Raw genomic sequence first — 24,326 nt, 5'->3', positions numbered from 1 at the left:
CAAGGATATGCTAAATAGCTCATCCTTTCTTAGTCTATAACAGTGAGCATGATGAGCCATTTGCTTTTTCATAACAGTATCTGACTTGACACAGCAACTTTTCACAGCTTCATCTATAGCACTCTTATTTTCTTTTTCTTAGCTTCCCTATTGTTTGTGTCTTTCTATTCATTCACAATTTAAAAAATCTTGATTGTTTTTTCATTGTTATGCATCTCTTTAATTTTACTGTAGCAAAATAGTTTTAATGCTAAAAAATAATGTCCACCAATAAATAAACAAAATTCTGTACATCTTGTTCTGAAGATTGCCTATGTTACAGTGTTTTATTGTGAAGAATAGCAGCTCATCTTATCAGTTTTCTTCGAAAACTCAGTACTATTCTGAACTCAAGTCAATTCCTTCATACACTGTAGAATTCCATTGTGAATATTTATGCAAGAATTACAAAAGATTTAGGGCTTAATTTAGACTTGTACTCTACACTAAGACAGATTATCAGAAAATTTAGATAAAGTATTGTAATTTAAGATTTTTCTAATTTATACAAAATAGATATTCAGCTTCCTCTGACTGGGCTGTTGGGAAAAGTGCAAGAGTCCAAAACTGTGCAGAGAATGCAAAAAAAGGGAAGAGATTGCCCAAATGAGCAAGCTACACGAATTCACAGACACAAAACTAAAACTTTTCTCCTTCACAGGTTAAAAATGTCCTTAGACAACATTATCGTCCCAACTCTGCAACTCTTACTCACACTGAGGACTTGCTCACATGAGTAGTAGTACTCATTAGTGAATAAATGGTACTTATATTGAATAAACTATGCAGATTCAGCCCCTTTAGTTCCACAACTGGCTCTTGAGAGAGAGAGGAGATAATCTTATTTTCCCAAGCCTAGGTAATTACTAAACATTACTAATTCATCAGTTTCTCCCTCCACCTAAAAACAGATCCAAAATTTAGAGCCAGATCTATATATTCCTGATCTTCACACTTGCAATTCTAGAGCGTGACTCTTGTGCTACAGTGCTATACTGTGCTGTGACTCCAGCAGCAGAAAGTATGAAGGGAGCTTCCTTAAAGCAGCAGTATCAGAAGCATCAACATGATAAACTACATCCGTTCTCCCAATTTGTAATAAGAAGCCAAACAGTCCCTGGGCCCTATGCAGTGGTGAAGGCTATTTGTTTATTTTTAAATACCATTAAAATTATCAGTCTCTGTCAAGACTTGTAGTCTTTCCCTTACATGTTTAAAAAAATGTTTAGGTTTGCCAAGCCCCCGTTCAACTACGTAAATAGGAGCAATGTTCCAAGGCTCTTACATACATCTTGGTTCTTCTTCACTGCAGAGTAAGAGGCAGCCAATACCATTCTACCTCCTTGCCCTGTCCCTGATGAAGAAAAATATGTGCTGCTGCTGCTGGAGTGATGATGGAAGAGTATTGCTCAAAGATTCTAGATACTGGATCAGACCCACGGTCTGTCTAGTCCAGTATCCTGTCTCTGACCGTAGCCAGCCCCAGATGCTTCAGTGAAAAAAAAGTACAGGAAACTTGGCGACAGACTGATAGTATAATTATGGGCCTCGTCCTAATCCCTAATAGCTAGAGATTGGTTTAAACCCTGATGCATGAGGTTCCCACCCCTTGTAAAACTTTTTTGCATTACCTATGACAAATCTGGATATTCTTGTTATCCACACAAACCTCCTGTTCCTTTTTGAATCTTAAATAATTCTTGACCTCCAAGACAATATGAGGCAATGAGTTCCACGGTCTCCATTTTGAGTGGAAAACTATTTCCTTGTATCAGTTTTGAATTTGCTACCTTTCAATTTATTAAATGTCCTTTGTTCTTGTGTTATCAGACTGGGAGAGAAGAGGCTCCCAATTTCCCTTCTCTAGGCCATTCATTATTGTAAAGTTTCAGAGTAGCAGCCGCGTTAGTCTGTATTCGCAAAAAGAAAAGGAGGACTTGTGGCACCTTCGAGACTAACCAATTTATTTGAGCGTAAGCTTTCGTGAGCTACAGCTCACTTCATCGGATGCATAAAGACGAAGTGAGCTGTAGCTCACGAAAGCTTATACTCAAATAAATTGGTTAGTCTCTAAGGTGCCACAAGTACTCCTTTTCATTACTGTAAATACTTTTATCATGTCCCCTCTTATTTGTCTGCTTTCCAAGGTAAGGAATCTCAGCATTTTCAATCTCTTTTCATGTAAGTATTTTTCCAGGCCCTTGATCATTCTCACTGCTCTTCTTTAAATCTCTTTGGGTTCTGCAATATCCTTTTGGAGCTGGGGTAACCAATACTGCACATAGAATTCTAGGTGAGAGCATAGCATTGATTTTATATAATGGCATTATAATATTTTCTGTGTTATTTTTCATCCCATCCCTCATGCATCCTAACATCTTGTTTGCTTTTTTACCAGTATCTGTACACTGAACATGAACTGTCAACAATGATGCCCAGATCCCTTTTCCAAGTTGATATGGGTCTATGTATAGAATGAGCATCAATTTGGCCCCTCGTGTATAAAAATGTTATATTTTGGGAAAAAAAATTGCAATGGCATGTGAACTGAGTCATGTAAGCGCCTTTAGTTGTTCAGGAATTACATGGCACAAGGGAAATAGCTGCTTGCTTGTTTTTGCACTAGTCACATTTTCAATGTATGTGGCCAAATTCTGTTCTTGCAATTGCAATGTTAATCTGAAATAACACTTTTTCTTTTTCTTTTTTTTTTTGACTGGAGAAAAATACTAGCTGCTAATATTCATTTTGGAAATTGTTTTATGTTAATTCCAAGGGCCAAATTCTCTTCTCGTTTACTCCAGTGCAAACTCACAGTAACTCCACATAATGCCAATGTGCTGCAATAATTCATACCTGTGCTTTCACTCTTATTTTTTTTTCCTGATTATTGTTTGCATAAACACATTATATAAAATGTGCAAAAACTCTTTGGAGGAGTATTTCCCTCATAAATTTCATGATGAGTAAAATCTTTAGGGAAACTTAGTTAACTGAATTATGAAAATTGTAAAATTCCATGGGAAAAGAGCCATTCAGTTGTAGGTCCATACAGAACTTAACATGACACTTATTCTTCATGACTAAGACACTTAAAAGCGATGAGTGAGTGTCAAATCCTGATGTCTTCATGCACTTGCTATTCCAATCAGCACTAGCTAGAGTTCTGAATGAAAAAGGGTTGAGTAAGAATGTCATGATTTGTCCCTATATAACACCCTTATCTTGTAGAATTAGCAACTTTTATATCACATTTAGTGACACTCAGTCTGCAGCCCTTACACACAGGGGCAGCGAATTGTATGGGCCCGTGGTACCCAGGCTCCAGCAAATTCAGAGCCCAGGGTACCCTCCTCCACCAACGTTCACAGCCAGGTCTCTCCCCTAGCCCTGCCTGCCGCACCCGCACGCCCTCTCCCCCGAGTGTCCCTGCCTGCCCAGGGCAGCCAGCGACTGCCCCCCTCAGTTCCATGCTGTGCTCCCTCACCGGCAGCTGCTGGCTACAAGGGAGCGACGCCAGGCGGAAGGCTGAGGCAGCTGCTGCGCCTGCGGAGGGAGGAGGCGTGTGGCAGGCCACACCCCCCACCCCGGCAAGTGACTCCAAGTGGACTCCAAAGGTGGGGGTGGGGAGGAGACCTTATCCTGGCTGGACCTCCTGAGCAGAAGCCTGTGGGGGGGGGGGGGCTTGGGTGAGTGTCATGCCTGGGAAGGGCCCTCCTTCTGTCCCCGGAGCTCACTGCTGCCGGCGGGGAGAGGGCTGGGAGGAGTCATCCTCACTAGCCCCTTGCCCCAGCCCCAGAACAGCCTGCCTGCTGCAACCTGAAGTCCTCATCCCTGGCCCAGTCCCATGCCCTGCACCCCCTCCTGCACCCCACCCTCTGTCCCAGCAGAGCCCGCACCCAGCACACCAAACCCCCTCTTGCACCCCAACACCCAGCCCAGCCCAGAGACCGCACCCTTCCCACACACAAACTTCCTCCCAGAGCCTGCAAACCCCACCCCCCCGCACTCAAACCCTCTGCCCCAGCCCAGAGCCTGCATCCAACACCAAACTCCATCCCAGAGCCTTCATCCCTCGCACACCCAAAATTCCTCCCAGAGCCTTAGGCAGGTGTACAGCTTGGACCCATTCTGGGCACCACCAAAAATTATACAAACCTGCCGCCCCTGCTTACACGGACAAAAATTCTACTGAAGTGAATGGGAGTTCTTACTGTGCTGGAATTCAGGTTTGGATTATGAAAGAATTCTCATACGAAAGGTTAGAAATATTATTACTGTTCAGGAACATTTTAAGCTTGCTGGTCTTTTGCAGCTACCTGTGGTATATGTACAGCTGGGCAAACAGATCTTTGCGTTTCAGTAGAAAGGATGCTGATTACTTACTGTTCTAGAGGGAATAATAATTTTTGCTGTTTTAAATATTCACTTATTGGGTTGAAAGTAAATTAGATGAGGGCTGCAGCACAGCTTTTCAGACTTGCAGCACTTTCAAGCTTGACAGATTTTTGTCACCTCTCTCTCTTCCAGAAAATGAGAAAAATTATAATCACGCCTCAAGGCAGAATCTGTCAAACAGAGTTTTGGTTTAGAAAATATCACGCAATGCTCTGAAACCTTTCAGCAGTGCAAATGCATGTCCAGCAAGTTGGAGCTAGAAATCAGTAAATTGCCTGATCTACAGAAATAGAAAAACAATTTGAGAGCAATTCTTTTGCACAGTAGAAGCTTCTGAATAATTTGTAATTCCACAGTAATTTACTACATATCTACATTTGTCTCTTAATGTTAGTGGTGAATGCAGAATGTCGGTTGTTAGGGTTTGATATGGTGGGATGCTGAGCATATCCTACAAAGTGCTGAGTATTCTTAACTCCCATCGAGTTCAGCAGGCATTGAAGGCACTCAATACCTTGCAGGATTGTGCCTAAATCTAAAATCAAACAGTCTAAAAATGCTTTATGCCTGTATAGACACAATATGAAGCAAAAATGAAAATTATCTTGAGAAAGAAAGGTCAGTGGAAAAAGATCAATGCATAATATACTGAAAATGTATTACATTAATTACAGTAGTTATGTCATCTAACCACTGAATCATTGAGAATTCAATGTATAAAAAATAATGAGCAAGTCATTTATTTTTGACATTAGTTAAAAGAAAAAAATATCAGGGCATGATGTTTAACATGTACCACCAGAATATTTTTTTAATGACCCAAAAATCAGAACAGGGAATAATTTATACGGTCATCTTCAAATTATTTCTGGCATTCCTTTAAAGTATAAAGAATTAATCAAATTTATTTTGTCTGGTAAAGTCAAAGATCATTTTAAAGTTGCATTCCAGTTGCAGCTATCGCATCTGTTGGAGCAGTTTCTTATTTTGTTGGAGCAAGAGATGGCAAAAATGTCAAATTTGTCTGACTTTCATGAAGCACTAATTTTTCCAGCTAGACTTCTTTTCTGCAAGTAGGATGTGACCCTAGTGATTAATATGCTAATATAATGGTGTTTTTTGAAGTTATTGGACAAATCTACTACTTCATATAGGTTTTGAAGTATTAATGGGAAAAAGTCTATAGTATTCATGCCGAGATGCTGCCAGTACCATTTTTTATTAACTAATGTTGACTATAGCAACTTTAACACTGAAGTTCTCAATCTATTTGCAAACTTTAATTGCCATGAAACTGAGATATTTTAAAGCATGCATTAAGTAAATGTACTACCATAGGTTACAAAATACAGAGGGTACTTAATCAGAATAGGAGACTTCCAAAAGACTGCAAGAAAACAATGTGTATCTCCACCTTTCACTGATTGGTTATAAAAAGCAAACCAAGCCAAGTTTGCCTGGGGCCAGAGGTGTAATTTGACTTCTATATTTGGGACAGGCAACTCCAGTCAGGCCAATGGGACTGTGCATGTGTGTGGGGGGAATTCTGTGCTTGCCCAAGGCCTGCAGTTTGGGAGAGCAACGCCTCCCCTGCTTCCCCCCACCCACTACAACCAGGCCTGGGGCAACAGGAAAGAAGACAAAAGAAAGATATGGCTCCCTCTTATCTTCCCACTGCAGTCCATCTGTCTTGTGGTGCAGAAGAGATACGGCAATGGCAATAACAACATGGATGGATGGCTTGCCCAAACTTGTTGATCACCATGTAGCAAGGGTAAACCAGCCTCCTTAGTCACCAGCTTGTCTCTATGAAAGTCATAAAAGTGAGTGCAGGGCAGGGTTCCAGCTTCTCACTCTTGCCTTGTACCTGAACTTCACTAGATCCTTGCCACCACTCTGTCTCTAATCATTCGAAGAAAAGCAGCCATCATCTGTCTGGCCCTCATCAATGACAGCCAATGCCTGAATACCATTCCACTCCTTGATTGTCCTGGTTTCCTCCCCACCTGGCTTCTGAGATGCCTGGCCATAGCAGGCTTTGTTGCCTAGTAAGCACAGCTCTCACACACGCACTTACTCCCTTATTAATAACTCTGTCATCCAAGGACTGCAAAAATCCAATATTAGTCATTTGAACTAGTAAAGGTTTGTGAGGGTAGGACCCTCCTCACCAAATACAACATTAAATTTGCCTTGTTGCTTCTGTCATTTCACCCTGGGCATTTTAATTTATTAAAAGTTTTATTTGAAGTAGCCTTTCTACTATGATAGACCCATGTGCTACTATGACCTCAATCCTACAAAAAATTATGCACATGCTTAACTTTATGCACTGTCACAGTGTGTAAAGTTAAGCATGTATGTAAAGCTTTGTTGGATTGGGGGCCTATGTTCCCAGGAAAAGCCTGCTATAGTATAGTTTGGGAAGCTGGCATCAAAATACTCAGCTATTATTTAAATAACTATAAAGTTTTCATAAGGACACGCTGTGACATTCTATACCTTGGGGAAGCATCCTAAAACCCCCATGTTCCTCATTTACATATAATTGTGATATTGCATATAAAGCATGCCATGTGAGGTATCATGGAAAGGTCATGATCTGCCGAAACTCATTTTCCATCTAAATAGTGTGACAGGGTCGGGCCAGATCGCTACAGGAGAGTAATAGAAGGCAGATATATTAGCCCCAGGTTAAGTAGGTCCCTTTTCCCTGGGTAAGGTAACAGGAAAGGTTCCAGAACAATCAGGAACCTTCTGGAGACAATTAAGACAGACAGGCTGATTCGGTGTAGGTGCATTAATCAAGAAGTTGCTAGAATCAATTAAGGCAGGCTAATCAGGGCACTTGGGTTTAAAAAAGGAGCTCATTTCAGTTTGTGGTGCACGTGTAAGGAGCTGGGAGCAAGAGGCGCTAGGAGCTGAGAGTGAGAACACAGACTGTTGGAGGACTGAGCAGTGTAAGCATTATCAGACACCAGGAGGAAAGTCCCATGCTGAGAATAAAGAAGGTGTTGGGAGGAGGCCATGAAGAAGTAGCCCAGGGAGTTGTAGCTGTCGCACAGCTGTTCCAGGAGTCATTCTAGACAGCAGCATTCCACAGGGCTCTGGGCTGGAACCCGGAGTAGAGGGCGGGCTCGTGTTCCCCCCAAACCTCCCAACTCCTGGTCAAACACAGGAGGAGTTGATCTGGACCATGAAAACGGCCAAACTGAGGGCTGCCGTGAAGCTCCAAGGCGAGCAAATCTGCCAATAAGTGCAAGACCCACCAAGGTAGAGGAGGAACTTTGTCACAGTAGGTATATAATTGATACATATTAAATAGTAAGAATTGTGTTGTATGGTTTTCACTAAAATATGCTGTGGGTTTGGGAAGTGCCCAGATACTAGCTCTCCAGAGATAACAACAAGGGAAGAGATAACCAGTGCCCGGGTGGGTGATGAACAGATATCACCAGCCACTGTCTAGCAGAGGAGTTACAATTCAATGACTCACTCACAGGAGATAAACTGGGATATTGCTTCACCTTGTGACTCAGCAATGCCCACCAGACCCGCCTGGACTTACATTCTCCATACACATGGACTAAGGGTATAAAACAGAACACAGGGGCCCCATGCTTGGCCTTTGCTCCTCCCCTCACCTATTCTGCAAGCAATAAGGATGCTCAGAAGACTTAAGATTCCAACAGAGCAGACTGGCCCAGGTTTCAAGGGGGAAACCTGTGTACTATGAACTGCAATATCCAGTGGGGTGACAAAAATTGCTTAATCTAGATGTTGCCCAGTCTAATAGGGTTGAGAGTTTAGACTGTGTGCTTATATATTTTATTTTATTTTGGTAACCATTCTGACTTTTTGCCTATCACCTTAAAATCTATCTTTTGTCATCAATAAACTTGTTTTACTGTTTATATTTACCAGTGAGTTTGCCTAAAGTGTGGTAAATCTGCTCAGGTTTACAAAGTCTGGTTTACATCCACTTTCCACTGATGAAGTGGTGAACCAATTAATAAACTTGCACTTCTTGAGCAGTGCAATACGTTATATTCCTAAGGTCCATGGCACATCCCATGTGGCTCTTACCATGGCTGTGCTGGGACCTCCTAGCTGGATCTGGGTCCAAATAAGAGCTGCAGGCAGCTGTTCTGAGCCATGGACCCCCCTGCCCTGGGGGGAAGGGGGCAGAGGGAGTGGGGTTGTGCAGGGAAGGGACATGGGCCCAGACTGCTCTTGACCCTCAAATCCTGGGCAGGTGGCGGATCCAAAGTAGGGGGCTCAAAAAAAGAAGTTGAGTACTTTGTGGGGATTTGTTCCATCCATTGCTTTAAGGCCCTTTACACTGATCCACATCACAGAAGACAGTCAGTGCCTTTCAGTGGGAACTCAATTCTCTCCATCTTTCTCTGGATTATGAGATCCAAGGTGACAGCTTCCTGCATAACAGTTAACATGTTATTGTTTTTCAGACACTTTAAAAACATTATTAGTGATTTATTCTGCTTTGTAATTCGATTCAGTGATTAGAAGATCCCACACTGAATCTTTCTAAATGTCTTGTCAGCAAGGAGGAAAAATAGAGGATAAAGATATAATTACTTCTCTGCACACATCTCCAATCCTCTCAGCAAGAAATTTTTAAATAAAGGGCCCAGGACCTCCCTCCATCTCTGTACATACTTCCCCCCAAACCTGTGGAAATGTCCAAAGGATTCCAGCAGTGTAGAGCTGGAGAAGGCATGTGATATTTAAATTGGCTGGGTTTCTCCATATTCCCACAGTGGAAAACAGAGTCATTACAGCCTGAAACTTTATTAAATTGTGCAGCTTTTTCTCTCTGCGATGTAGCCTGCCCCTCTTCTCACCACCAGGATTCTGGGAGAAGCCATGGCAGAGGGAGCCCCTGAAAGCATGCCTTCTACTGTAGCCATGTTTCCTGGGAGTAAACACAAGTCAGCAAGAAGGGCAGAGGCATGGGATGTCCACAAAGAAGCTTCTTGTCTCCTGCTTATCTTGGGGTATCTAGTGGTTAGAAAGATGGTTAACAGCAGCAGCAGTGAGGAAAAACTGCATTCCCCTGCCAAGACTTTATAGGAAATTCCCTGAGTTGAAATTTGCAGTTGCTTTTCTCTCTCAGAAGGAAGCATTAGATTTGTGCACTTTCAGGGCTTGTCTACACAAACACCCCAGCTTGCCACGAACTAAGCATTTGTGGAGACAAGCCCTAAGACTCATTTTTAAATAACTGGCTTTCAACGGAACTCCTTAAATATATGATATATTGCTGTGTAAGTGCAGATTAATTAAGGGACACTATTCTTAGCTTGATATGCAGATATAACACTCACTGGGGCTAAAAAGAGCTATATCCTCAAAGTGAACCTCCCACCCCCATTCCCTAAAAAAAGTTATTTACATATGCTCTACAAGTGGTTTTATATGACTGTCATCGGCCACTTCCGCTCCAACTCTGCTCTCCTCTCCTGGTAGTCTCGCAGGTCCTCTATATGACCGTCGTCATCTGCCGCTTCCACTGCAACTCTGCTCGGCTGCTCTTGTCTCACCGTACCACGGCAAGCATGCAGCCCACTCAGCTGTTGTGTCCTGGCAGCAGACGGTACAGTAGGTCTGAAAAACTGGTCATCCAACCAGCGCTTCCCCTGCAACTCTGCTCACCTGCAGACGCCATACCTCGGCAAGCATGGAGCCCACTCAAATCACCGCAGCAGTTATGAACATTGTGAACACCTCGCGCATCATCATGCAGTATATGCAGAACCAGAACCTGCAAAAGCAGGTGAGAAGGCAACGGCAGTGATGAGGACACAGACACAGACTTCTCTCAAAGCACGAGCCCTGGCAATTTGGCCATCCTGGTGGCAATGGGGAGGGTTCATGCAGTGGAACGCCGATTCTGGGCCCGGGAAACAAGCACAGATTGGTGGGACTGTATAGTGTTGCAGGTCTGGGTTGATTCCCAGTGGCTGTGAAACTTTCGCATGCATAATGGCACTTTCATGGAACTTTGTGACTTGCTTTCCCCTGCCCTGAAGCGCAAGAATACCAAGATGAGAGCAGCCCTCACAGTTCACAAGCAAGTGGCGAAAGCGCTGTGGAAGCTTGCAATGCCAGACAGCTACCGGTCAGTCGGGAATCAATCTGGAGTGGGCAAATCTACTGTGGGGGGTGCTGTGATCCAAGTAGCCAACGCAATCACTGAGCTGCTGCTATCCAGGGTAATGATTCTGGGAAATGTGCAGGTTATAGTGGATGGCTTTGCTGCAATGGGATTCCCTAACTATGGTGGGGCGATAGATGGAACACATATCCCTATCTTGGGACCGGAGCACCAAGGCAGCCAGTACATAAACCGCAAGGGGTACTTTTCAATAGTGCTGCAAGCACTGGTGGATTAGAAGGGACATTTCATCAATATCAACATGGGATGGCCAGGAAAGGTACATGACGCTCCCATCTTCAGGAACTCTGGTCTGTTTCAACAGCTGCAGCAACGAACTTACTTTCCAGACCAGAAAATAACCGTTGAGGATGTTGAAATGCCTATAGTTATCCTTGGGGACCCAGCCTACCCCTTAATGCCCTGGCTCATGAAGCCATATACATACACCCTGCACAGTAGTCAGGAGCTGTTCAACTATAGGCTGACCAAGTGCAGAATGGTGGTAGAATGTGCATTTGGACATTTAAAAGAGCGCTGGCGCAGTTTACTGACTCAGTTAGACCTCATCGAAACCAATATTCCCATTGTTATTACTGCGTGCTGAGTGCTCCACAATATCTGTGAAAGTAAGGGGGAGACGTTTATGACGGGGTGGGAAGTTGAGGCAAATTGCCTGGCCTGTGATTATGCACAGCCGGACACCAGGGCGGTTAGAAGAGCACAGCAGAGCACGCTGTGCATCAAAGAAGCTTTGAAAACCATTTTCATGGTTGACCAGGCTATGTTGTGACAGTTCTGTTTGTTTCTCCTTGACGAAAACCTGTCCCCTTGGTTCACTCTACTTCTCTGTAAGTCAACCACCCTCCCCTCTCCCCTTTGATCACCGCTTGCAGAGGCAATAAAGTCATTTTTGTTTCAAATTCATGCATTCTTTATTAATTCATCACACAAATAGGGGAATAACTGCCAAGGTAGCCCAGGAGGGGTGGGGGAGGAGGGAAGGACAAGGCCACACTGCACTTCAAAACTTATTGAATGCCAGCCTTCTGTTGCTTGGGCAGAAGCATCCTCTGGGGTGGAGTGGTTGGGTGCCCGGAGCTGCCCGTGCACCACCACCCCCGCATTATTAGGCATCTGGGTGAGGAGGCTATGGAATTTGGGGAGGAGGGCAGTTGATTACACAGGGGCCGCAGTGGCGGTCTGTGCCTTTCCTGCACCTCAACCATATGCCGGAGCTTATCAGTTTGATCCTCCAATAGCCTCAGCATTGCATCCTGCCTCCTCTCATCACGCTGCTGCCACCTCTCCTGTTGCTCCAGCCATCTATCCTCTCACATGTCCCTCCTGTCCTCCCGTTCATTTTGTGCTTTCCTGGACTCTGACATTGTTTGCCTCCATGCATTATGCAGGAATCTTTCAGTGTGGGAGGACTGCATGAGCTCAGAGAACATTTCATCATGAGTGCGTTTTTTTCACCTTCTTATCTGCGCTAACCTCTGGGACGAAGATGCCAGTGGCAGTGTTGAAACATTTGCAGCTGCGGGAGGAAAAAAAGGGAGAGTTAAACTGAAAAAAAGACACATTGGTCATTTAAAAGGCGGGGCTGATGTTTTTGGGTTGACGTGCAGCACAAACCCAACTAAACCGCCTACACACACCCAATTCTCTGGGATGATGGCTTCACCCCTCTCCCCACTGCGTGGCTAACAGCGGCGATGATTTCTTTTCAGCCACAGGCAAACAGCCCAGTAGGAACGGCCACCTCTGAATGTCCCCTTAATAAAATTCCCCTATTTCAACCAGGTGACCATAAATGATATCACTCCCCTGAGGATAACACAGAGAGATAAAGAACAGCTGTTGCTTGAATGCCAGCAAACACCAGGACCACACGCTGCCATGCTTTCTTATGCAATGATTCCAGACTATGTGCTACTGGCCTGGCGTAGTAAAGTGTACTACCATGGAGGACTCAATAAGCTGCCCTCCCCAAAAACCTTTTGCAAAGGCTTTGGGAGTACCTCCAGGAGAGCTTCACTGAGATGTCCGTGGAGGATTTCCGCTCCATCCCCAGACACATTAACAGACTTTTCCAGTAGCTGTACTGGCCACGAATGCATCCCAAGTCTTCAGGGCAAATTAATCATTAAACACACTTGCTTTTAAACCGTGTATTATTTACAAAGGTACACTCACCAGAGGTGCCTTCTCCACCTTCAAGGTCTGGGAGCCTGGGTTGGAAGGGTATTGGCTCCTGGGTGATAAACAGTTCCTGGCTGTTGGGGAGAACGGTTTCTCCATTTGCCTGGTGTGCGCTATCATCTTCCTCGTCCCCAAAATCCTCATCCCTGTTGCATGAGGCTCCCTTGTAGGAGTCCACGTACAGGTGTGGGGTAGTTGTAGGGGCACCCCCTAGAATTCCATGCAGCTCATCATAGAAGTGGCATGTCTGGGGCTCTGACCTCGAGCGGGCATTTACCTCTGTGGTTTTTTGGTAGGCTTGCCTGAGCTCCTTAAGTTTCACGCGGCACTGCTGTGGGTCCCTGTTCTACTCTGTCCTTCATGCCCTTGGATATTTTTTCAAATATTTTGGCATTTCGTCTTTTGGAATGGAGTTCTGATAGTACAGATTCATCACCCCACACAGCAATCAGATCCAGTACCTCCCATTCAATCCATGCTGGAGCTCTTTTGCAATTCTGGGACTCCATGGTCACTTCTGCTGATGAGATCTGCATGGTCACCTGTGCTGATCAGCTTGCCACAGTGGCCAAACAGGAAATGAAATTCAAAAGTTTGCGGGGCTTTTCCTGTCTACCTGGCCAGTGCATCCGAGTTGAGACTGCTGTCCAGAGCAGTCACAATGGAGCACTCTGGGATAGCTCCCGGAGGCCAATACCGTCAAATTCCATCCACAACCACCTCAAATTCGACCCGGCGATGTCCATTTCAGCGCTAATCCCCTAGTCGGGGAGGAGTACAGAAATCGATTTTAAGAGCCCATTAAGTTGACAAAAATGGCTTTGTTGTGTGGACGGGTGCAGGGTTAAACCAATCTAACGCTGCTAAATTCAACCTGAACTCATAGTGTAGACCAGGGCTGATTTATAGGTGTAGAGACTGGAATCCTAGAAATCACAAGGACAGCATGGGCAGCAGCCATATTACTCTGCCCCCAGCAATGTGCCTCTGCCCTGTTCTGGAGGACCAGCTCTAGCAGTGAAGGGTAAGGGGGCAGTCTCCATGGTCAGTCAGTCCTTTTCTACTGAGAATTACAAGATGGGTGCTATTTACTGCCCAGTGGGATGGCAGTTTGACATGGACACCCCTGCCTCCATGAACTTATTTCACATGGGCCATCAAATGGTCATGAACTAACTCTAACAATCACGAATTGAACCAATGACCTATAAGAAAAAGGCTATGTATCTAGTTACCAGTTCCAGGAATCACCCAGTTCCCCTTCAGAAAGGGTTCTTTGTTAATAACTGTGAAGCAGAAAGAGGCATGACAATGGAGGTATTTTAACTTCTTAGAAAACAGGTGGGTTGTGCGGAGTTTTGAGGTACTCAAATTGTTGCCTACCAATATTGCAGGTCTCTTGCTGGTATATACTCAAATAGGAAGTCAGAATTTCTCTAACTGCCTATTATGCAGTTATCTTCAGGGACAGCAAGGTTTAGGTATGAAGATGCGGTAAAGCAGTGGTCACTTTAATATTCTAAATGTCATCATTTGCCAATAGCTAGAGATTTCCATTTTATTCCAGTATTTTAAAATATTTTTTAAAATGTTGTAAGCTTACTGTTACTTAGGGAATGTTAATGAAGTGCACACCAGGGATTTGACTCATGCTACTTGGAGTAGGTTTTTGCATCCAGTTTATGGCTGTGTAGTCAGTATGATGCACTGACATCCACAACAACAAACAAAATCACACAGACAAGGCTTTACATTGATCAGTGGGAGGGAGCTCCAGTTTCCATGCACAAGGGTTTCATTATTGTGTTGACAATGGAGCTCTAAAAATCACATTTAGGAAAGGGCAAAGAAGACATCAGGATTTGTCTTTCTATCTACTTAATTTTTCTGTTAATCTATTCTGTCCTTTCCAGAGAGCTCTACGAGTAGATCAACACACACCCACAAATGCTAGGTAATAAAGAGGGTGGGGGGAGTTGAAACAGAAGCTTTGATTGTTGAATCCAGAAAAAGTCCTAAAGGCAGGAAGAAGAGAGATAATGGAATTTGGAGGAGGTAGGGCAAAAAGAAATAGAATTAAGAAGGGCAATAAAAAGCCACCGTGGCTTCATTTAAAAGGTCCATATCATTCCCCATGTAAACAGTATGACCTCTCGGTGTTTACATCTCTAATTTTAGCACTTTGCAGCTCTATCAAGGTTCAAGTTCAAACGAAAGAATAAAATCACAATTTGGATCAAAACGCTGTCACAGCAAAACATCAGCAAATGCTTGTAATTAATAGTCAACAAAATGACATCAATCGATAACCCCTCTTTTGTCTACATTGATTTTTGCACACATTTACTTTGCCCCAAAATTTCTCTGGCTGCATCCCTCATAAGCCCACTTAACATGACTTTTTAAACTGCAGAGACAGGATACTGAGTTTACTTTGGAAAGATGTGACAGATATTTCTGAACTGAGAGAGGGTCATCTTATGATTTCAGTGCGACTCCACTGACTGCTATTGGAGCTGCTGTCTCAGTCGCAAGTCGAGCAGCTATTTTTCCACCTTGTCTAAAAAAAAAAAAAATGTAAAAAGAGACATGCAATGTATTTTGTTTCAGTAGCTGATGTTATTCCAAATCTTTCCTTTTGCTAGAACTAGTAACACTCAAAAAAGTTGATGACACTTAGCATGTGATGCTTTGGACTCCCTGATTTCAAAAGGCACTCTTTCTGACTATCAAAGTAGCTCAACCCTGCTCTCATTTAAGTCAGTGGCAAAACTCATACTGATTTCAATGGTACAGGTCTGGGCCCTAAATGCACAGCTTATAGCATCTCCTGAGAGATGCTAAACACCCCAAAGTACTGCTTAGCCCCCTTGAGGATCAAGTCTTTGCTCCTAGAGCATGCATTATGAACACACGTAGGTTTCCAACGTCCTTCTAATTCATAAAGCTTTTGCACGGGGCCAAGAGCATCTTGCTCAAATATTTCCTTTTTACAAACACATCTGAAGTTTCATAACAGTGCTCTCATTAGAGCCATCCACAATTAAACACAGTGTCTGAATTCTCTGGTCTGTACCATCTGCCGAATTTCAATTTAAACTGGCTAGAGATTTCACAGGAGAATTATCCCATGTAGGAGGAATATCTGCTTGTGTTGCTGCTTCCTACGTCAGCTGCCCCCTCAATTAGAGAGAGGAAGTGGCTTGTCAGGGGACAGTGCATAATGGAGCTCAGCTCTATTACAACTGTTGCTCAGCTGGTATAAGCTCTGAAGTGCATGCTAGTGGTGGAAGTTAGAGAATAGCAGCGGGCCCTGCTAGCTTCCGCTGGGGCCAGGTGGTAGAGGATCAGGACCCGTTCCCTATGGCCACCACTCTACAGCGTCCGAGCTGGACATTTTAAATGAAAGTCTTTTTCTCTTGCATCAGTTTACATAAGCCATAGTATGGCTTTCGTAGGCAATGCTATATTTGTACACTTGTTTCAGACTGTGCTGCAGCAGAGGTATTTGGTGTTGAAGAGCAATTCAAAATTTTGCAGTTACTTTTGGGGGATACACATTCAGAATTAACCTAAAACTCCATTTTAATCAATAATCACAAAACCAATTTGTGAGCAATGGGCGGGGAGGGGAGGGTGCGGGGAGAGAGGGGAAATTGTTGGTTTGTTTTTGGGTTTTTTACTTCTTTGTATGTTAGTTTCAGCATAAGGTCTTACTGTAGAAAGGCTAAAGTGAGGGCTGGAAAAGAAAGCAATTGCAGCAGTACAGTATCCACAAAGATATCACAGATCAGTAAAAATAGATTGCAAGATGCAGATCTGTTAAAGTAACTGTGAATTATAATTTGGCTGTAATCAAAACCAACACTGCTCCTAATCACAAAAGGCCAGGATTTCGGCTTCTATATATGGCAAAACTGTTTGAACTGCGGCCTCATTATGAGGAATTTCTGAGCAAAGGGTGGAGAGAATTAATAGCATGGGGAGTAAATTTAGTTTATAGAAAATCTTTGTAGAACAGACTTGTTTCAGGTTTTTAATGAACATACTATAACTTAGTGCCGATCCCTATTCTGTGAGCGAGTCCTTCCTTCACATGCTGTGGGTGGGTAATGAATGTGCTCTTTTTCATTTCTCAGAAAATGCTAATCTCACAAGAAAATCATTGTACTATAGCAACTTTGAACCCAGACTATACTGGAAACATTGGAATTCCCCGAGTACAGTGCATGGGCTGTATTCTCTGAAAGAAACATTGAATAAGTATTTCATGATATAGTTTTGTGTGTTTTCAGCATATTTACGTAACTCCAACTCCCCACACTCCCACAATCACAAACTTATTTTCTAATTAACCTCTAAGAAGGCACAATTCTCATGTTATATAACATTACAGGGAGGCCTTAGGAAGAAGCTCTATGTTATTATATGAAACAACTTCCTACTAAATAGCTATGGCAAAAGGTGCTAAAGTCACACGTGTTATGTGAGTCATTAATGTACACGCACCCTTTTTTGTCTCAATGGGCCGTCAACCTTCCTAGGGTTCCTTTGTGTTGTACAGGAGCAACACAAAAGGACAACCAATGAGCAGGCTTTGCTTTTCAAGACCATGCACTCCTGGGTGAATAGCTTCAGACAGGTGATTTCTCAGGTAAAAAGCCCAGAGGATAAGACACGAAAGGGAAACAACACTGTTTTAGCAGTTAGATTGGAGAGAGAGTCAAAGACAACAGAGGCCCAAGAGAGCTGCCTCTTGGTAGAGTACAGTGGTGCAAAGATTGGTTGAGGACACTAAAAGAGGGAATTGTCAGTGTGCTCCTCTTTGTGACCTCTTCCATTCAAGGAACAAGACTTGTGAAAATTCTGCACATAAAGAAGTGCACCAAGAATTACTCTGCTGTGTCTCCCAATTTCTGCTCTAACAGCAAACTGAGTTGCAAGGCCACAAATCTGCTGCTAGTCAAGAAAGGGGCAACTATATGTTTTCCCAAGTAGAATTGATAGCACTGAATCCACTGTATGTATTGTGGATGTGTAATGTGATGTGTAATGCATCATTATTGGTTTAGGAGCCAAATTCAGAGCTAAAGTATAAGGAGTTGTAAATTACGTATCAGTAAGTGGGAGGAAAGGGATTAAGGGAATATAAGAAAGTACAGAGAGCCGCAAACCCCTCTCACACAGGTTTTACACTGATCCAGAGAGAGGATAACCAGGCCTCAAGCGGCACATAGAAGGTAAAACATACGCTTCTGATTTACCTCAGAGTTTGGTCATGTATTCTTTGTTTTACTTTCTTAAGGCTCAATATTTGGTGCTTCCTCCTTGCACTCATCAGTAGAACCTCCCAGAGGATGACAATTCCATTTTGTGGCCACTTCTGAAGTTTTGACATTTGTTTTCATTCCATATTGGAATGTATTATTGAAAGAGCATATTTAGCTGAAATTTCATTTAGTCAAAAATGTTCAAACCTGCTCTACTGAACAGGAAACATAATGCACGTCTGTGTGTCAGAGAGGCTGGACTACTGCAATGCACTGCATATAAGGCTATATAAGGGGCTGATCTGTAGCCTGCAGCTAGTGTAGAATGTGGCCATGAGAATTAAGCTGGGGGTAGCAGAAGAGATTCTGCCTATCCACCACTTTGCTCCTCTGCACCAGCAGCTGGTGTATGAACTAAATCCAAATTCTTCACTGTAATTTTTCAAAGCTATAAATGGACTTTATCCTACTGATATATTTGAGCTTTTAACTCCATATAGTCCATCTCAGGAAGAACATCTGGGGTCCAAAGATTGTGCAAAAGTGCAACTTGTATCTTTGCTCCACAGTCCTGTGTCTCAGGAAGGTCCTAAACCCTTAAACTAAGGAGTGCCATGGGCCTACCCTCTTTAAAAACTATCCATATTTACTTTTTGGAAAGGTAAGTGGCATGGCATATTGATTAGATTATAATCATTGCTTCTACTTGATCTTACCAGTTCTGAGAGACGAAGAATCAGGAAGGCAAACGCTGCATTTGGAAGACTCAAAAACATCTCCCTCAAGACAAAACTGAATGTGTATAAAGCAATTGTTATTACCATCACAACATATAGCAGTGAGACATGGCAACTGACCAAGAAAGATACACAAAAGCTGGACGCATCCACCACAAATGCCTGAGAAGAATATTGGGAGTAACATAGAGATAGGAAGATTAATGAAGAAGTCAGAAAAATGACTGGACAAGGCACCCTCTCACAAATAATCTACAAAAGAAGACATCAGTGGCTGGGACATGTGCTGAGAATGGAAAAAGAACGCTTACCAAATACTGCCCTGGAATGGAAGCCAGAAAACACAAGAAGAAAGAGAGGAAGACCGCAAATAACATGGAAACAAACAGTTCTGAACGACATCAAGCACCTCAACATAAAATGGGAAGATTTGGCGAGAAGGGCAGTTGATAGGCAAGGATGGCAAATGTGGGTAGCCCAATATGCAGCAAAGCACAGGATGGACTAAGGTCTAACGTTTTAAATAGTCTATGCAATGTTGTTGTGAGCTATTTACAATACTACTGCAGCAAGGCATAAATACAGTACAATTCAGTAATGCACAACTATAGAGCTGGCCCTTCTAAAGTTGCCAATTGCCCTCTTAACACGGCAAGAGATGGCAATTAGTTAGTATGGGTAAAGAAATTAATTACAATGGGGAAAAATCGGCGGGGGTGGGGGGTGGGAATGATGTACTATTATTGCCTAATGACATACTGTAGGTTGGTTTTCGTCTTTGGGAAATCTGACTCTCAGAAGTCCAAAAGTACAGGGGGCCTACCATCTGACAGCTAAGCAACTCTGTTTCTTCTCCACTTTTCCATCAAGAGGTTGGGGTTTGTCTTCTACCCCAAGGAAAGCAAAAGGGGGTTGAACCCCTACAATCCTTCTCAGTTCCCTCCAACTCCTTGGCAGCATGGCTTATTCCATCCTCAGCCACTGCCCCCAGAACTCCCCACAGGGAGCCACACTATGGAGTAAGACCCATGGATTTGGGGTGAGGTATGGTGGAGACAAGGTTGGGTGGAACAGCAGCTGTTTTCCTAATACTAGCCCTCTGAGCTTGGGCCTATATCCCCAAAAGAGCCCAGCCCGTGCAGAGATCCTGTTGGAGGGGCTTCAGCAGGCCCAGGGGAAACAAGTAAATGGTGCTGTGGAGATGGCACTGCCCTCTTCTGAGCCTTTCCCTCCCAGCCACCCGCCCAGGTCCATAAGAATTTTATCCTTTCTGGTCACACAAGCAGATAGGACAATTGGGTCCACACTATGGAAATTTAGTTTGCATGGTGGGTTTTACTTCTAGAGTCTGGAACCAGTGCATGTCCTTTATGAATATCATAGTACATTGTACTTAGCACAATTTTAAAAAGCGTGGCAGTTGTGCACCACCCCTTCACTCAAACTTCATCGGGTGTAGTAATTATGCTATACCATCATATTTTATAACATCAGGATATTAACAGGTGAGCTGCACTGCCAAGGTATATATGAAGGTAACATGGTAGCAGTAATGCACATTTAATGCAGTGTTACCATTTAGTTATACAAACTACAATAACTTGTCTTTAGTCATTATGGTCCACAATCATGCTTTCCTTGTCCACCCCAAACTCCCACAGACATCAAGGGGAGTTATGGAAACTCAAGGAACACAGGACTGAGCCCCTTCTGTAATAGATCACCAGTGGTGTAAAAGCTTCAGATGGAAAAATTAAACATTATAAAGAAAAAAAAAATTCTTTGGCTTCCTACGTTTTTTCCTTTCCCCTAGCAGTACCAAGTAGACTTCTGTGACTGGGGTGGGGGAATACTCTCCCTGCAATTGTATTGCCTGTGAAATTAGCTAGCTTTATTCAGTTTAAATCCCCTCAAGTAGATTATTCTATTAATTCTGTAGCTTCGGCTGACCCAGTAACTTAAAAACCACCAGTAATTTACTGGCTAAAGGTCCTGTAAAATTTTAACCTTGAGCCTAGCGTTGAAATTTATTTGCAAACAACTCATCTTGGCTATTGTAACATATTCTACTACAATCTTTATTTTTTTAAAAAAAAATTCTGTTATAATATTTTATTTTCTTCTCTCCAGCTTTTAAAGATCAGAAAACATACATTCACAATCTATATAAGTGAAGGAAAGTTGTGGGTTTTTAGGGTTAATACTGGAGCTTATTTTTCTCAACAGCTGAAAACATTATTATATTACATGCTCTAGTGCATGTTAACTCTGCTAAACTCTTATTCCTCCCTATGAACATGAAAATAAAAACTAAATTGTCATTTATTTTGCTCTTTTACTTTACCAAGTTTCCCACAGAGTTTTGGGGGAAGTTTCCAAAGTCTCTCAAAATATCAACAGAAAATATTTCTATGTAAAGGACTGTTAGCTGATAGCAATAGTAGGCTCTTATCCTCTCTGTGGACCAAGTGCTAGAGAAAGAAATGATCACATATGTTAGGGCAGTGTATTACTTTCTCTTTCTCTCTAAAACTAAATTATCCTGATTTTGTAACGTCCACTGGAGTGCAAATTCTCTCACATCAGTTACAGATCAGTGCCAAAGAGCCAGTCATACTGAACCATCAACCCTAACAATATTCTTTGTGGTTTCAAAAAAAAAAAATGGGGACCTACAAGCCATCTTAGAATATTAAGTAAAGGGCACATCACTATGCCTTCAGCTTTCTGGGAAGGTGGACTGTATACACCCAATTGCTGTCAGTTAAAGCATAATTGTACCATCTTACAAAGGTAATGGTTCAAATTACTCAGGACGTCATTACTCTGCAACATAACAGTGTCATTGCTGAATGTATGTCAGTTGAATGGGTTAAAAGAGTGTTCCCTAATAACCGGTAGAAGTAGCTTCAAGGCAAACAGAGAAGCCACTATCTCTGTTGTCCACTGAGGATAAGTCTACACTGCAATGAGAAACCCGTAGATGGCCCATGCCATCTGACTCGGGCTTGCAGGGCAATTTCACTGCAGTGTAAACTTCCAGGCTTGGGCTGGATCCCAGACTCTAGGACCCTGTGAGGTGGGAGGGTCCTGGAGCTCAGGCTCCAGCCTGCACCCAGAAGCCTACACTGCATTGAAACAGTCCCCACAGCCTGAGGCTTTGCTCTGTAGGCATCCGCATAGGTCCTGTAGGTGCTACCACAAAGATTTGCATGTACCTACTGTGCAGCCAGTGTGAAGTACGTGGTTCTACAATGGACTTGCATGAATTTTGACAGGTGACTCCACTGTGCCTTCATTTGAAAATGTAGCACCCAAACTCAATTTTTTAAAGATAAGCCCTATATTACTGTATAAATAAAAGGAAAACAATAACAGCACATAGACAACTGTGTTGTCATGTAACTACAGGTAAACTGGTCATGGTTTAGGGCTGGCCATTTCATTGTTTTTATGGAAATCTGAATCCATCATCAGACTCTAAATTCTTGGTTTCTGAACAGTACCCAGCTTCTACTGACCACACTGCAGAGAGGAGACATTCAACCTAAAAGGATATATTATCATCTCCTTACAGCCAGTCAAACAGTGGCATTAGTGCCAGTTTAAAAAGCAATTTTTCATCCACACTCTGGAACAATAAAAAGATGCTAATGAACAGCTGAGTTGGGACCCCCATGGGAAAAAATAAGCAGGGAGGTAAAACAGAGGTAATAAAAAGTCAAGATATACTAGATATCTGATTTAGACACGCCAGCAATTCTTTACACTTAAAAAATAATGCAGAACATTACTAAAGACCTCAACATTCTCTAGTAGGATTATGAGGTTATGAACAAAACTAATAGCAGTTTATAGGAGTGGCCAGTTAATCTCCCCAAATCTACATATGCTAATATGCATAAGTGAACTTTTCCCTGATCTGAATTACTCTGCCAGGAATATCCTTTCATGAACCAATTCTGTAATTCAGCCTGAGAATTGGTGCAAGTACATTTATACACAGCACTATTATGATTATACCTAAGGAAGCAGAACAATCAGACAGTGGTGCTTTCTCTGCACAATATATTAATCTCTAGGCAGACAGAAGCAGCACCGGGAACATCATAATAATCAGACAGTTTGCATTTCTTTTGGATTATTCTTTGGGTAAATTATGCATCATTGGTAAGAAAATACATTGTGTCCAACAATAAACTACTGACTTGCTCTGAGAACCTGACACTAAGATTCCTATGGGAGTCACAGATGTTATTTATACTTTTAGTCACTTTAATCCTTTTAATCATGTTTGTTCTTAGTAATCTCATTTGTAGTAGGGCATATACACAAGCATCGAGAATGTGCAGTTTAACTCCATTGGGAACAATAAAAAATACCAACTCCATTTCCAGCCAGCTACATTTCACAGCCCTTCAGCAGCATTTTGAAACTCTGAAGGTTGATTTTGTGCTGACACTTATAGATATTTAGGTCAGAAGGGACCATTATGATCATCTAGTCTGACCTCCTGCACAACGCAGGCCACAGAATTTCACCCACCACTCCTGCAAAAAACCTCACACCTATATCTGTGCTATTGAAGTCCTCAAATCGTAGTTTAAAGACTTCAAAGAGCAGCACTTCACCAGCATAACTACATTCACTAAAACTGTAAATAGATTTCAGGTTGTAGGCACTCCTGATAAACTACCAAAGGAGCTCGGGTGACAGAAAACTGTGCATTTAGCCAGGAGATCAAGCTGAAAAATACACTACATGTCAAGTAGCCTGATCAATATAATAATTTGCTCCAAACTGGAACAAATTACAATCTCTAGCTGAAGACACACAAGTACTACATTCTCTTATATACTATATCTTGTGCTTTGAAGGAAGTTTGTACAACTTTTTAAGAAGCATTAGATACACCTAATGTACTTTGATGGTGGCAAAATTTGTATTTAGTTAGAAGATTGAACTGCTACATAAACTGTGCATCAAGTTGTCTGATCAATATAATAATAGCTGCAGGCTACAAAGAATTACAGTCTCTGGTTGAAGAGACACGAATACTGTATAATAGACACTGCAGCTTGTGCAATGTAGGCAACAACGTAAAGCCATTTATGAAAAAAGCCGAAGTTGCTGTGAAGCATGTAGCTGCTGAATAGTTTCATTAATTGTTGATACTTCTGCCCAAAGGCTGTGCGCCCCAGTTCAACACATTCTATTTGCATTCACATTTCCTCCTTATATTTGACATCCGGTACCAAGGCAGTGACATTAGTCAGCTGGCTTTCAACAAGGACTAGTGAGAATTTCAGAGGGAACAAAACCAAAATAAAACCCCACTAGCCTGGATTTGATTTCCTTTTGATTTGATTTCCTTTTGATAAACAGAGCATATCACCTGACAGATCCAGCATGTGAGTTTAAATGCACCACTTAGAACCCTTAACAGCAGAGGTCATTATATGCACTATTACATGCCAATTTGTCAGCCAAATGTGCAGA

General features: G+C 42.6%; 1 protein-coding gene across 3 annotated transcripts in view; it reads right to left on the bottom strand.

Moving 5' to 3' along the window:
- RAPGEF5 (Rap guanine nucleotide exchange factor 5) overlaps positions 1–24,326 on the bottom strand; it is a 219,318-nt gene that overhangs the window by 62,700 nt on the left and 132,292 nt on the right. The window lies entirely within an intron of this gene.

This window comes from Lepidochelys kempii, chromosome 2 (assembly GCF_965140285.1).
Source record: "Lepidochelys kempii isolate rLepKem1 chromosome 2, rLepKem1.hap1, whole genome shotgun sequence".
NCBI lineage: Eukaryota > Metazoa > Chordata > Testudines > Cheloniidae > Lepidochelys > Lepidochelys kempii.
Note: the sequence above shows the minus strand (reverse complement) of the source record. Positions and strands in the feature narration are given on the sequence as shown.